The 15,126-nt window shown below is 41.2% G+C and overlaps 4 non-coding genes across 4 annotated transcripts; all 4 read right to left on the bottom strand.

Annotated features, from left to right (window-relative positions):
• Window positions 1-546: 546 nt before the first annotated feature.
• trnak-uuu lies at window positions 547-619 on the bottom strand. Its single transcript has one exon. It is a non-coding gene; the product is annotated as a tRNA-Lys (tRNA).
• Window positions 620-1,458: 839 nt separating this feature from the next.
• trnak-uuu lies at window positions 1,459-1,531 on the bottom strand. Its single transcript has one exon. It is a non-coding gene; the product is annotated as a tRNA-Lys (tRNA).
• An 839-nt stretch (window positions 1,532-2,370) lies between these two features.
• trnak-uuu lies at window positions 2,371-2,443 on the bottom strand. Its single transcript has one exon. It is a non-coding gene; the product is annotated as a tRNA-Lys (tRNA).
• Window positions 2,444-3,956: 1,513 nt separating this feature from the next.
• Window positions 3,957-4,029, bottom strand: trnak-uuu. The gene has a single exon. It is a non-coding gene; the product is annotated as a tRNA-Lys (tRNA).
• Window positions 4,030-15,126: the final 11,097 nt, after the last annotated feature.

The following is a 15,126-nucleotide window of genomic DNA, read 5'->3' as shown; positions in this document are numbered from 1 at the left end:
TCCATTACCACCTTCTTCTCAACTGGAGAAGGAAGGCATCTACACCCGGGTTGAGAAGCCATCGCTGAACAGAGGAGGGGTCTACGCCACCACTTATCCCCCACTTACAATGCTGTCCTTTCATCACTTCCCAGGAAACTCAACAAACGTAACCTATTGGCCTCAGGTGAAGATGCCAACAATGGTTGTTCAGTCTTGGCCTCGGGTAGTCCTAACGACCATAACGACGTCGTTACGCCAGCCAGGAACATTAACAAACCAGCGGTATCGAAGATCCTGGCAAACGACCCCACTGAGGTTAAATAGCTTTGGATGAGGGACGAAACGTCTTCCAGTATCTTCAACCAAGTCCAGTTGCCCTTGACTTTAACCTTCATTGGATAACTATGACCTGGATGACTGAGAATCTTCACAGACAATTAAAGTGTCCTAATGTCAAGGGTAAACAGGGCCTTTCAAACTTGTGGACTTAACATGGATGTTGTCGGGGAGTCTGAAATTCTGTCCAAATGCAGCATTTGAGCACTGCAGACCCAACAAACTAGTCGCCTGAACAGGGACTTGAACCCTGGACCCTCAGATTAAAAGTCTGATGCTCTACCGACTGAGCTATCCAGGCTTCGAGAAGATGTCTCTCTAGAGGAACCTATCGTGCTAAATCCAAATCCCAATTATATACTAATACACCAAGTACTAGGTGAATAGTGCACCTTGTTGGCAGTTAGTATACAAGAAATATATCATCTTTACTTCACCAAGTAACTGGAGGAGGGTCAACCCTGATTTGCAATAAGCCTGGGAAAACCACAATAGATTGCAATCAGATTTGTGATCTGGCCAGCAGAGATGCAAATATGCTAATCTCCTTTTATGTGCAATGAGAGTGCAAGTAAGCGGAGGTCTGCAAGTTGTGTCCAAATGCACCATTTTGTCATTCCAATACACCAAGAACTAGGTGAATAGTGCAACTCTTTGGCAGTTAGTATACAAGAAATATATCATCTTTACTTCACCAAGCAGTCCTAACACAATCTGACAGGACTCAACAAGTTTATCACAGTCTGACACAAAGACCCTTAAAAGGCTTTCTGCAAACTTGCAGCTAAACCGTTATGATTTGAATAACACTGCTTAAGTGCAGAAATTGTTGTTCGACTGGTACTTTTAACAGTTAACAATCAGCTTTTGTTCCATCACCATCTTCTTCTCAACTGCAGGAGTGTCAACCCTAGATTTGCAATAAGACTGGGAAAACCACAATGGATTGAAATCAGATTTGTGATCTGGCCAGCAGAGACACAAATATGTGGCAACATGCAATTAAAGTGTCCTAATGTCAAGGGAAAAGAGGGCCTTAACATGGATGTTGTCGGGGAGTCTGCAAATTCTGTCCAAATGCAGTATTATTTTATCCATGCACATTGACTGTATCGAGCACTGCAGACCCAAGAGACTCATCGCCTGAACAGGGACTTGAACCCTGGACCCTCAGATTAAAAGTCTGATGCTCTACCGACTGAGCTATCCAGGCTTCGAGAAGATGTCTCTCTAGAGGAAACTATCTTGCTAAGTCCAAATCCCAATTTATATACTAATACACCAAGTACTAGGTGAATAGTGCACCTTGTTGGCAGTTAGTATACAAGAAATATATCATCTTTACTTCACCAAGTAACTGGAGGAGGGTCAACCCTGATTTGCAATAAGCCTGGGAAAACCACAATAGATTGCAATCAGATTTGTGATCTGGCCAGCAGAGATGCAAATATGCTAATCTCCTTTTATGTGCAATGAGAGTGCAAGTAAGCGGAGGTCTGCAAGTTGTGTCCAAATGCACCATTTTGTCATTCCAATACACCAAGAACTAGGTGAATAGTGCAACTCTTTGGCAGTTAGTATACAAGAAATATATCATCTTTACTTCACCAAGCAGTCCTAACACAATCTGACAGGACTCAACAAGTTATCACAGTCTGACACAAAGACCCTTAAAAGGCTTTCTGCAAACTTGCAGCTAAACCGTTATGATTTGAATAACACTGCTTAAGTGCAGAAATTGTTGTTCGACTGGTACTTTTAACAGTTAACAATCAGCTTTTGTTCCATCACCATCTTCTTCTCAACTGCAGGAGTGTCAACCCTAGATTTGCAATAAGACTGGGAAAACCACAATGGATTGAAATCAGATTTGTGATCTGGCCAGCAGAGACACAAATATGTGGCAACATGCAATTAAAGTGTCCTAATGTCAAGGGAAAAGAGGGCCTTAACATGGATGTTGTCGGGGAGTCTGCAAATTCTGTCCAAATGCAGTATTATTTTATCCATGCACATTGACTGTATCGAGCACTGCAGACCCAAGAGACTCATCGCCTGAACAGGGACTTGAACCCTGGACCCTCAGATTAAAAGTCTGATGCTCTACCGACTGAGCTATCCAGGCTTCGAGAAGATGTCTCTCTAGAGGAAACTATCTTGCTAAGTCCAAATCCCAATTTATATACTAATACACCAAGTACTAGGTGAATAGTGCACCTTGTTGGCAGTTAGTATACAAGAAATATATCATCTTTACTTCACCAAGTAACTGGAGGAGGGTCAACCCTGATTTGCAATAAGCCTGGGAAAACCACAATAGATTGCAATCAGATTTGTGATCTGGCCAGCAGAGATGCAAATATGCTAATCTCCTTTTATGTGCAATGAGAGTGCAAGTAAGCGGAGGTCTGCAAGTTGTGTCCAAATGCACCATTTTGTCATTCCAATACACCAAGAACTAGGTGAATAGTGCAACTCTTTGGCAGTTAGTATACAAGAAATATATCATCTTTACTTCACCAAGCAGTCCTAGCACAATCTGACAGGACTCAACAAGTTTATATTAAAAGGCTTTCTGCAAACTTGCAGCTAAACCGTTATGATTTGAATAACACTGCTTAAGTGCAGAAATTGTTGTTCGACTGGTACTTTTAACAGTTAACAATCAGCTTTAGATCCATTACCATCTTCTTCTCAACTGGAGGAGGTTCAACCTTAGATTTGTAATAAGCCTGTGAAAACCACAATGGATTGAAATCAGATTTGTGATCTGGCCAGCAGAGACACAAATATGTGGCAACATGCAATTAAAGTGTCCTAATGTCAAGGGAAAAGAGGGCCTTTTAAACTTGTGGACTTAACATGGATGTTGTCGGGGAGTCTGCAAATTCTGTCCAAATGCAGTATTCTTTTATCCATGCATGTTGACTGTATTGAGCACTGCAGAGCCAAGAGACTCGTCGCCTGAACAGGGACTAGAACTAGGTGAATAGTGCACCTTGTTGGCAGTTAGTATACAAGAAATATATCATCCTTACTTCACCAAGCAGTCCTAGAGAGAAGAGAGAAGGAACAGAACCACCTGAAGGGGGCACTTACAGCCTGTGGATACCCTAAATGGACCTTTGTGAAAACAGCCACAAGATCCAAGAAGAACAAAACTACAGGGGAGGAGGAAAAGAAGGTCAAACGCAACAACATTGTGATTCCATACGTGTCTGGAGTATCAGAGAAACTCAGGAGGATTTTCAACAAACATAACATCCCTGTGTTTTTTAAACCCAAGAACACACTAAGACAGATGCTGGTCCACCCCAAAGACCGCACACCCAAACACAAGAAAAGCAATCTAGTGTATGCGGTCCAATGCAGTGAGGAATGCACAGACCTGTATATTGGGGAGACTAAACAACCACTACACAAACGCATGGCTCAACACAGAAGGGCCAACTCCTCAGGTCAAGACTCTGCAGTCTACTTACATCTGAAGGACAGAGGACCACCAGGTGCACATTTTAGACAGAGAAGATGGATGGTTTGAAAGAGGTGTCAAGGAAGCCATCTACACCAGGGTTGAGAAGCCGAGTCAAATTCTGTCCAAATACAGCATTTGAGCACTACAGACCCAACAAACTAGTCGCCTGAACAGGGACTTGAACCCTGGACCCTCAGATTAAAAGTCTGATGCTCTACCGACTGAGCTATCCAGGCTTCGAGAAGATGTCTCTCTAGAGGAACCTATCTTGCTAAATCCAAATCCCAATTTATATACTAATACACCAATAACTTGCTGGATAGTGCACTTAGCCAGTTAGTATTCAAGAAATATATAATCTGTACTTAACCAGGCAGTCATTGCACAATCTGTCACGATTGAACAAGTTTATCACAGTCGGACACAAATGTTGACGGTATCAAGCACGGAAGTCACAACAAACTAATCGCCTTAACAGGGGACTTGAGCCCGGGACTCCAAAATCCAAGGCTCTACCAACTGAGCTATCCAGGCTTCAAGAATTGTTTCTTAAGGAAATGATCACGCTTAGTCCAAATCCTAGTTCCTATACTAATACACCAAGATCCAGGTGGATTGTGCAATTTGTCTGCAGTTAGATACAATAAAATATATAATCTCTCATTCACCAGGCACTCATAGCAAAATTTGATGTGGCCCAACATCAGTCAAAAACAATTAGATGAATATGTTTGGTGTACAACTAAATCCTGGTTCCATCAAAATAAAGACACCCTCTGTGTTTCTGTCTTTCTCTCTCCAGTGTGTGGTTGCAGTGCAGTCGGCTCTCTGCCTCAAGGCTGCGATGCGTCGGGTCGTTGTCTGTGTAAACCAGAGTTTCAGGGTCCTCGATGTGAACAGTGCAAATCTGGATTCCACTCCTACCCCAACTGTCAAGGTACACACACACACAGAAACACATACACATAAAGAAAAGAAAGTGATTAAATGCATGTGTTACTTCTGATCCCTGCATGCTGAAATAAAAAGAGAGATATCCTGTTGGATGTATGGACTCACATATAGAGACGCACATGGAAACACTTAACTTGACGCACCTTCTAATGAAGTGTTATATTGCTTTGTTAAGTTTTATGTTGCTTTATTCAGGCTCTTCCTTTTTTTATGTGAAGAAGAATAGATCCAGCGGCAGAAATGGACAGAAAGTTAAATAATACAGTTATATAACAAAAGGAAACTAGATTACTCTAAAAAAAAATGGGACAGGGTTGGTTAGAGGGTTGCTAGTTTGAAACCATGGAGTGGGTTGAGAAAAAAACAACTATGCATTCTTCTCCCACAACTGGCTGTAGACAATTCTATGATTTTATTTAATACCTAAACTTGGCTGAATAATTTAAAATATATTGAAGAGAAGCAGAATCTCTCCTTGTTTTCTTCTGATTATAGTATGTAGGTCTATTTATGTGCTCTTGTGTTCTCTATGATAAATTTGATAAAACACTAAATACGCAGCCTGAATCAGTAGAATTTGTTGGTACCCTTAAATCAGAAAATGTATTCCAACAGTCAGAGTATGTCTCTGATGGCTGCTCTAAATAAACTTTTACTAGCCTACTGTGAATTAGATGTAAGATTCTTGTGAGAATGATACATTGCATACACAAATAGCATAACAATGTATTGTGGCGGCGTTTTTGTTCAATTGTTGAGACATCAGTGTTCTCCATCAGTACCAATTGATCGACTGCTTGCCTTTGATAACTTTCTCTTATTTTTCCTGTAACAAGATGTGTCACTTTTTTTTTCTCAGTGTGCACCTGTGATCCTCGCACCTCATTGGGCGCCAGCTGCACTGCGTCAGGTCACTGCCACTGCCAGCCTAATTACAGCGGAGCGTCATGTGATCAGTGCGCTCCTGGTTACTATGGTTACCCAAGCTGCACACGTAAGTCACTGATCTTTAAAGGCGCCTTAAAACTCCCGCCTGGTTTCTTTTTCAATCAAAATATACATGTTTCTGATGCTCTAATCTCTCTCAGGAAGTTATTTCACCGGTTTACCTTTTGGTCTACACATGTGGACAAAATAATAGAATCAGCTTAACTTCTTTTGAAGCTTGTACATGATACTTAGTGGCAGGCAGCTGAATGAATCAATAGATATTAATCAATAGATGAGACAGGTTAATAACTAGAGGTTGATAATGTGTGTGTTCCAGCCTGCCATTGTTCTGGAGAGGGCTCCCGCTACACCAGCTGTGACCAGGTGACCGGACAGTGTGTCTGTCTGCCCAACGTGGTGGGACTGAGGTGTGACAGCTGTGCACACGGCTCCTACGGCTTCCCCAACTGCCAAGGTAATAACGCACACAGGGTAAACACAGCGCAAATTCTCTGTGTGCCTAAAATAATGAAAGTGAGGTGTGACAGCTGCAGTGAATGTGACCTTCAGCTAAACACATACACGCAAACGCACGCACACACACAAGCATTACAAACTATTACAACTTACAATACACTTCCAGCGAGCCTAAACACGAGTATTAACTCATTTTATCCCACTGTAAAATATGTGTTCCTTTCTTTGTCATTTAAAGCTGGTACCTGCCACCCTGCCGGCTCTGTTCAGTATGAGGTGCAGCCACCAGTGGTAAGTTTTCGTGTGTTGTTCAGGTAATGTTTGTAATTGCTTTGTTTTACACTTTTGGTCCCGGTTGACACATTTCTGTTTATATGTTGTGAATTAGACTGGGGGTCTTTATGAGTACGTACTCTAACAGGAAGGTAGGAACAGACTTTTCGGTTTATTTTCCTGTTAATCATCTTCTTAGGGCCAGTGTGAGTGCCGTCATCATGTCGAGGGCCCTGCTTGTGACAAATGTAAACCTCTGTACTGGAACCTCTCCCCTGACACTCCTGATGGATGCTCCAGTAAGACATACTACAAACACACACACACACACAATCACACATTACACATGTGTTTCACTAGTTTGAATGCGGTAAATGGAGTTCATAAATGAACTGAAGCCTGTGGGTCTGCTTTCTCCTGCAGACTGTGAGTGTAACATTGCGGGGACTGTCAGCAGTGTTGCTGAATGTGCACAGGTGAGTTAAACTGCTTTTCCTCCTCTGGAATAAACTTCCAGTCTATAAAAATGTTTTTATTTCCTGAGTATTAATACTGTTGTGAAGAAGTTAATATTTGGTATTATGCATTTAATTGCACATAGGGTCCATTTTTTAAGTTGCGTCCTTTTCTGTGTGTGAAAAACAGTATTAGATGCATTAGTATATGAAGTTTTAGAAGGTATAATGGTTACACATGTTGTTTGCATTGAATTTCGGTGTTGAATTTTTGATAATGTTGTCTCCGTTTTTGTACGTTATTAAATAAACAATATGATGATCAATAACGGGCCTTGTCTTAAAAAAGCCCTGTAAGATCTGTCTCTATGCTCCCTGTTATTATACCGATATATAATAATCTCTTTCTTGTTTCTGGCAGGAAACTGGTCAGTGTCACTGTAAGCCCAACACTTGCAGCGGAACCTGCTCTACCTGTAAAGATGGCTACTACAATCTGCAGGAGCACGACTACTTCGGCTGCCAGGGTGAGAATTCATCATGACAATGTTAGAAAGTGTTGAATAACACTTTAAAGTCATTGCTGGCTTCCCCTTAAAAACAAATGTTTGAGATGTGTGATGCTGGCTTCTTGTATTTGTTGATCTAGTGTTTGCATTTGTGTGTATAGGTTGCCAGTGTGACATTGGAGGTTCAGCAGGTCAGTCTTGTGGAGAGAGGAATGGCCGTTGTCGCTGCAGGCCCAATGTTGAGGGACCGAAGTGCAATCTGTGAGTGCAACAGCAGCTAAAGAGACCTGAAAAAAAGATGCTGCTGCTTGACTATCCTTCCATCCCTAAATGTTTATAAAGGAAGGTTTTTGTTTTGGATGGGGTTTTTTGCAATCGCTTTTTGTCTCCTTCTACTTTCTGGTAATGGGTAATTAATTTCACGCAAAGTAAAATACAATAGGAATTTAACAAGACATCACAATACAAATAAAATTTAGATAAAGTTATTAGCACATAAATGAAGAAATTTTAAAGTAAGACCACTGTTTCCCCAGCCCATCACTTTTTTAAAATTTCATTCAGACTGTTTGTCTCTATGTTCGCTTTTGTCTGCAGACCTCGTCCAGATCATTACTTCCCTGACCTCCATCATCTTCAGTTTGAGATTGAGGAGGGAACACTACTGGATGGCCGACCGGTACGATTCGGGTACAACCCTCTAGAGTTCCCAGACTTCAGCTGGAGAGGCTACGCTCAGATGTCCCCCATCCAGGTAGGAACGTTACTTTTTACCCCTCACCTCTGACCTTTGGTCCACATAGTTAGGTTGGATGTGTCAATATCTTGCGCTGATGGATTAAAGATAAAGTTACAGCATTTTAAGAAACTGCATTTGGCTTGAAAGAAAGTAGTGCTTTGCTGTTGTTGTTGACTAATGTTAACGATTCATTATGAGAATATACAGATATCAAATACATATTTTCCAATTTCTTGCCATGTCACAGATTTCTTTCCTGATACATAAACTATAGTAAAAATATAGAAAATGTATTTTCTTATATATCTTGTGTGAATAATGAAATACATATTTTTGTGACTGTGGCCTCTTGCACCATGGCTTAATGTTGTGTAAACATTTAAAGGGATATTTCTCTTTGGTAGAATTACTTCTCAGCACATATATCCTCCAAAGGACATGGGAGTTTTAACATTTTATATAACTAAACATTTACTTACTTCTCTGTGGATAGAGTAGTTGACAGAACTTATGTTAAAATTCTATTTCTAATCTTGATATGATACTAAAATAGCAAGCTTGTCATTTAGTTGATTCTGTTTAACGATATTAAGAAGCTCCAAAAGCATTAAGTGGCTCTTAGGTTAATTACTTATGCTCATATAAATGTGCTGAAAAGTGGAAATCCAAAGAGAAAAATGGTGGGTTATATTTGGGCGTAAAAGTGTATCTTGGTGTGCTGGTGTGCTTTTTGTGGTGAAGGAATTAAGGTTTTGCTTGGTATTTTCCGTTTCCCCCTCCCTCCATCATTTCTCTTCTCATTTTCCTGCACCCTGTTGTTTTTGTTCCTTGTGTTGTGATCCAATCCTTCCTCCCTTTTCCTTGCTTGCTGGTCCTTTGGCAGTCCAAAGTGTTGGTGTCGGTGTCGGTGAGCTCTCCAGACCTCTTCCGTGTGGTGCTACGCTATGCGAACCGGGGGGGTTCAGATGTTCTGGGCAGGGTGTCGGTCATAGAGGAGGACTGGAACTACTACTGTGGTAACTGTAAGTGCTGGGCTCTTCCTCTTTCTGGCCTCCTGTCAATCATTCCAGCATTGGAAAAGGAAGTATTGGAAGAGGAATGTGTCCGTTTTCTTGTCTGGTATCTTATCTGTCAGATGAAACAGATGGTGGTGGGATGTGTGTGGTGGTTGGTGGTTTTAAAGCGCTGTTGGTGGCTGCCTCTGCTACATCTTCTCTCACATTCAGGGCCACAGTTAAGGGCAGAGTTCAGAGATTTATAACTAAGAGTTCATACCCTCTACCCTTCACACCTCCTCTTCTCCCCTTCCTACCCCCCCCGCTACTTGGACCCTGTCCCTGTAGACTGCAGTGAAGCTTCAGGTTTATGTGAACGAGGCAGACGTCTATCTGACTCGCTTCATACTCAGATATGTAAACTCTGAGGGAACCACCTCCAACGGTAAAATAACAGCCTATCAGACCAACCGCAGAGGTAGGTTTCCACCAATCACAAGAGAGTGTGTCAGTGTGTGTTACAGAAAGCAGCAGTAGAAGAGATGAATGTGTGACTGTATGTCTGTGTTTTTTTGTAAGTAAATCCTGCTTACACTAAAATTGCATTTATTATTGCATTATATTTTAATTAGATTTTAATGTATGATGATAATTCTTTAAATGTTGAAGTTATGTTTTCCAATTTTCCAATTTCTGTTCCTCAAATGCATCTACACTACTCATTTAATTAACCCTTTTGATTGGTTTTCAGTTTTAATATCTAATACTATACATTTCTGGGGTGTGTGTGTGTGTTTTCTAGGTTCAGAGCAGTCCAAACAGATTGTCTTTGCTCCCAGCGTGGAGCCGACTTTTGTCAACGTTCCCCAGAACAACTTTGTGGAGCCGTTTGTCCTGAATCCGGGAACCTGGACTGTGGTTATAGAGGCTGAGGGAATCCTGCTGGTGAGACACGCACGCACACACTGCCAGCATTAGCCCAGAAAGCAAAGGGAGAGCTCTCATAATTATGTTTTAGTCACATTTTAGACAAGCTCAGACACAGGGAATTAGGGATTTGGACCCAGGCACAGAACACCTTGCTGAGCAGGTTCTGTTTCTCAAGTGAACAACTTAAAACCAATACGAGGGAAGCAGTATCCAACACTGGGACAGGCAATAATCCAAGGTCTGAGTGATCCAAAAATAAATCCAAACATGGCTAGAAAACACACAAAACAGTCAGGAACACTTGGCATGATACGAAGACAGACTCCAAAGGACCAGGGAAGCACACGGACTATATATACACAAACACAAGCTGGTTAACCACAGGTGAAACACATTATTAATTTCATTTACTTTTATACATTTGTAGCTGATGTTTTTATCCAAAAAAAACAAGCATCCACATCACATGATTCACCCAGAGTGCCATGGTCACATGATGAGCTCGAGATATATTGTAAACATGGAAGGATTCTATGTCCGACTTTTGTGAATAAAGACAGACAGGAAATAAAGTAGACTTAGACACAAGAGGCAGACACTAACCAAACCTCCTATAAACATGTCAGCACAAGTTTAGAAGAAAAAGACATTTAAATTGCTTGTACTTTTTGTTTATATACCCAGTAACACCGTATTCATGCTCTGTTTCGCTTCAGGATTACCTGGTCCTGCTGCCCAGTGCCTACTATGAAGCTGCCATCCTGCAGATCAGAGTTACTGAGCCCTGCACCTACAGCTCTGTGCCTGACGCCAGTCAGAAGTACATATACGCAAATATTTTTCACTTAAATCAAGTAATCAATTAATGGAAAAAATTTCCAATCAAGTCAAGGACAGTTCCACATGTGTTTCTATGTCTAGCTACTGCTCTAATGTGCGATGAATGCAGGACTTTCTCAACTCTCATGTAAAAACAGGTTTTAAACTTTATACTACGATACTTTCACTTCTGTAAAGTTACTGTGAGGCTGCAGCCAGCAGGTGGTTAACTTACGTTAGCACAAACACTGTTAACCGGGGGAAACAGCTTGCTTGTCTCCGTCCAAAGCTAAAAACAAAGAAGAGTAAAAGAAGTGGTGGTTTTATGGAGGCTTAGGTCTTAGTTTTGTGACTATTTGGCCAAGCAAATTGAAGCAACTGCTGGCTGCTTATCTTCCCAGATGTGAGAGTGGCATTGATTTTCTCAGCAGAGTAAAAAAAAAAAAGCATATTTCCAAATAAAAAGCATATTTCCAAAAATGTTGAAATATTCCTTTAGCAGAAATCTAATTCAGATCAACCTAATTATAATTCTAGGTCATGTTTTAATCCAAAATCAAACCTCCTCAGAGATGGGAAGAGCTGGAAAATATCCCTACCCTTACAATCTTACCATTGTATTCTTGTGAGGACATTAAGTTAATTTCTGTCCTTGTTAGGACACAATAAAAACACAACAATGTTTAAGAAGCCTGTCTGTTGCTCTCTGTGCTTGTCTAGCTGTCTGCTGTACAGGTATCTGTCTCTGGATTCCTTCCCTTCCATCTCCGGCAACGATGCCAGCTGCGTCAATGACAATCACCTGCCGCGCCCCTGCCCAACTGAGAGGGTCACCCCACGCCACCCCGACATGGCCGTCTGCAGTGGCTCTGATGTAAGAGAGGGGAATGGAGAGCGAAAATGTTGCAGTGTTTACTGGTTTTTGAGTGGTAGAAACACAAAAGCTTGGAGAAAGCTTGAAAATGACAAAAGGAGTTTTACCCTCTCGAACATTGGACACACAGCCTTATGCTCAGCTCCAAAACTGCAGCAGGAACAGATGTTTTTATAAATCAGTTTTCCATTTCTGCTGCAGATAAGCATCGAGCTGCGAGGGCGTCTGCCGTCTCCAGGTGATTACGTTCTGGTCGTAGAATATTCTAGCGAGGAAGAATTGCCACAAACTCTGTCTGTTGCAGTTAACATGCCGGGAGCACGAACACACCGGCACCACGTCACCCTGCTGTACTGCAGATACAGGTACAAAGAAGATCTGTCCTGAGATTCTGTGCTTTTAACTTACTTAGTTACTTTTCACATAATGTTTCTAAAAATAACACTAATCTTAGATTTTTTACAGGTCTCTTGAATGAATGCAGGACAGGACAGAACAAAAGGATGTTTGTCATAGTCTGAAGTTGTCACGTTTGCACTCCTATTTTTTTTTTAAATGAATAAATTCAGGCCATCATCTCTGCTCTGTGGGGAAAAAACACAATGACCAATATCACTGCTTCAAGAACCATTCAAGAACTGCACCCAATGGACAATCAAACAGCATTTATCATTAATAAAATACCTTTTCTTGCACATTTAAAAGCTCAAGCAGGAGCTCCACAACTGTTCAGAGACATTGGTGTTTCACAGTTTCAGTCGTCATTTTTACATTAGACAGGGGTGGAATACGATACGATATTACAGGATACAGTTAACAGGAAGATGAAACCAATCTGCTATCGTCTGCATGAATGAGGGTGTAAAAGAGGATATTGTGTTCTGGTCTGGCTGCAGTGAAAAGTTTGTGTATTTTACTGTAATGTGTGGACTCAGCTGGTTCACAGTTTACTGTTACCGTCTGTGCTTTATTAAGTACGTCAACAGCTCTTAATCACTGTGCCTCTGTGTGTGTGTTTGCGTAGCTTCCTGTGTCGAGTCGTGGCCATCGATGAACAGAACAGGGTGGCTGTCTTCTCCCTCCCCGCTGACGCCGAGATCCAGCTTATCTCCGACCGTGCAAGCTTCTTCCTGGTGAGAACAGCACCTACGTCACATGTTTCACCCAGAGTGCCGTGGTGATATTATGAGCTTAAAATATGTTATAAACATGGAAGGATTCTATGTCCTTAGATGACTTAAGGTATAAAAGAGATTTTCAAAATGTTAGTGTTTGGAAAGTGAGCCCATGTTGTGTACATGCCACAAAATCATTATATTTTTGATAAATTACCTAAATGATTTATCAGCTATCTAAACAAACAATGATGCAATGCGCTTTCTTTATTGTCTTTAGCACAAATTGTACCTGGTGCCTAAAGATCACTTTACCATGGAGTATGTTGAACCTAAAGTCCACTGCATCAGCACTCATGGACAGTTCTCACCTGACAGGTAAAGTAATAACTGTGCATACCGTAAAAAATCCTTTTATAATTAAAAAAAAAAAAAAAAAAAAACTTCCAAACCATCTACCTCTTCTCTCTCTCTGTAGTTCCTCCTGTGTCCCCTCGCGTTTCCAGACCCCGTCAGACTCGCTGGTCCTGAAGGATGGCCAGAGCTCCTCCATGCAGGAGCCCATCCTGGCCTCCCCTGCAGCAGCTCCTCCTCTGCCCTTCCAGCAGAGAGACGAGCTGCCCTGGACGGGAGGAGACAGGCCTCCCCACGGAGCAGATAACAGCGACCACGTCAGGCTGGATTCACTGCAGGTACGAATGCTGATGGACCTAGCAGGCCTGCAGATATTAACATGCAGGACATGGCATTATATTTTTTTGAATGGATTAGATTAATTAGATTTTACTGCTTTTGTTTTCCATTTAGTCATTGATAAATAACTATTTTTAAATATATTTGAGGAACTATTATCATGTATATTTTATGCTACTTTATTCTTCTACTTTACTGCTCTATAGTTTAGGCTATTACAGGAAAAATGAATAATTTAATAGAGTATGATTCCTATATATATTCCCATATAGTTTGAACTATCCAGCAAAATAAAATATATTAAGTTGTTAAAATTAGGTTCCCCTGGACAAGCTGCAACAACTCTCTGTCCTCTTCTAAAAGTACTATTGACCCCAACATGTAAAGGTTCATTGGTAAAAGAAAACAGATGTCTAATAGCCAGCAGGTGTGGAACAGCTACATCTGGACTCATACACAACATTTTCAACACACATTTCCTGAGGTGTTCTTATCCGGTATGGACACCACAAGAGGAATAAGACAAGTCCATGCTGAGCTTCAGTTACAGGTTTAAGGAACCAATTTTTTTTAATATACTCAAACTTTATTGGATGACATAACCAAAACCATCAGGTGCAAAAAGTTTTTTCTCAAGCATGATTCAGAGCATAAAAATAACCTGCGTGAGTGCTTGACTGATGTTGAAAAAAAAAATTCACCATCACCACATTTCTTTGTCTCATTGTCTCATTTCCTTCATCAACCCTTACCCAGAATGCAGCGGTGTACTCCACCCGTGTTCATGCCCTGGGACGTTATGTCTTCATCCTCCACTACCAGCCTCTCCACCCCACCTATCCTGTGCAGGTTTACATTAATGGTGGACGAATCTGGCATGGTAAGAGTAAAAAACTGAGTGCTGGAGATTAAAAAAAGCTGCAGGCAGTGCAGTCCTGTGTGACGGGACTGCTCTTATCTCAACATTATCAGTAAATACATTTGAATAAAAAAACTGATCTTTATTTTCCTGTGCCTCAGGTCACGCCAACGCCTCTTTCTGTCCCCACGCTTATGGCTGCCGTAACGTCCTGGTCTCTGAGAATCAGATCATTCTGGATGTGACGGACTACGAGGTCTTCCTCACAGTGCAGATACCTTCTGACAAGACACTGGGCTGGTAAGTTTAACTGCCTGCTTTTATTTTTCTCCTTTCTTCATCCAAAATGATCCTCCTTGTCATCTCCTTACATTTGAGTTCTCTCTGGAGTTCTTTGTGTCAAACAATATCTTCAGGTTGTCTTCGTGTGGGTTTCAGAATTTCTGATTACTTATTACACCTCTTCCTCTTCTCATCTTTTCATTGTTTAAACTATAAAGCACACCTCTTGCGTGTTTTCAATGACCATTTCCATATTTTCAAGTAATGTGGAAAGAAACCTTACAATACTATTAAAGTGGACACATGTTTCAGCTCCCGCATTTGTTGCCACTGTGGCATGATGCATGTTTTCTGTTGACATTGTTGGTTACTGATGACCTTGAACACACACACATAATTCCCGCCGTATGAAAGTATCTACTATATATA

This window comes from Micropterus salmoides, unplaced genomic scaffold (assembly GCF_014851395.1).
Source record: "Micropterus salmoides isolate LMB-PRFRI ecotype aquatic unplaced genomic scaffold, ASM1485139v1 Ms_hic_scaffold_30, whole genome shotgun sequence".
In the NCBI taxonomy this organism is placed as follows: Eukaryota; Metazoa; Chordata; class Actinopteri; order Centrarchiformes; family Centrarchidae; genus Micropterus; species Micropterus salmoides.
This window is presented reverse-complemented; position numbering and strand designations above follow the sequence as displayed.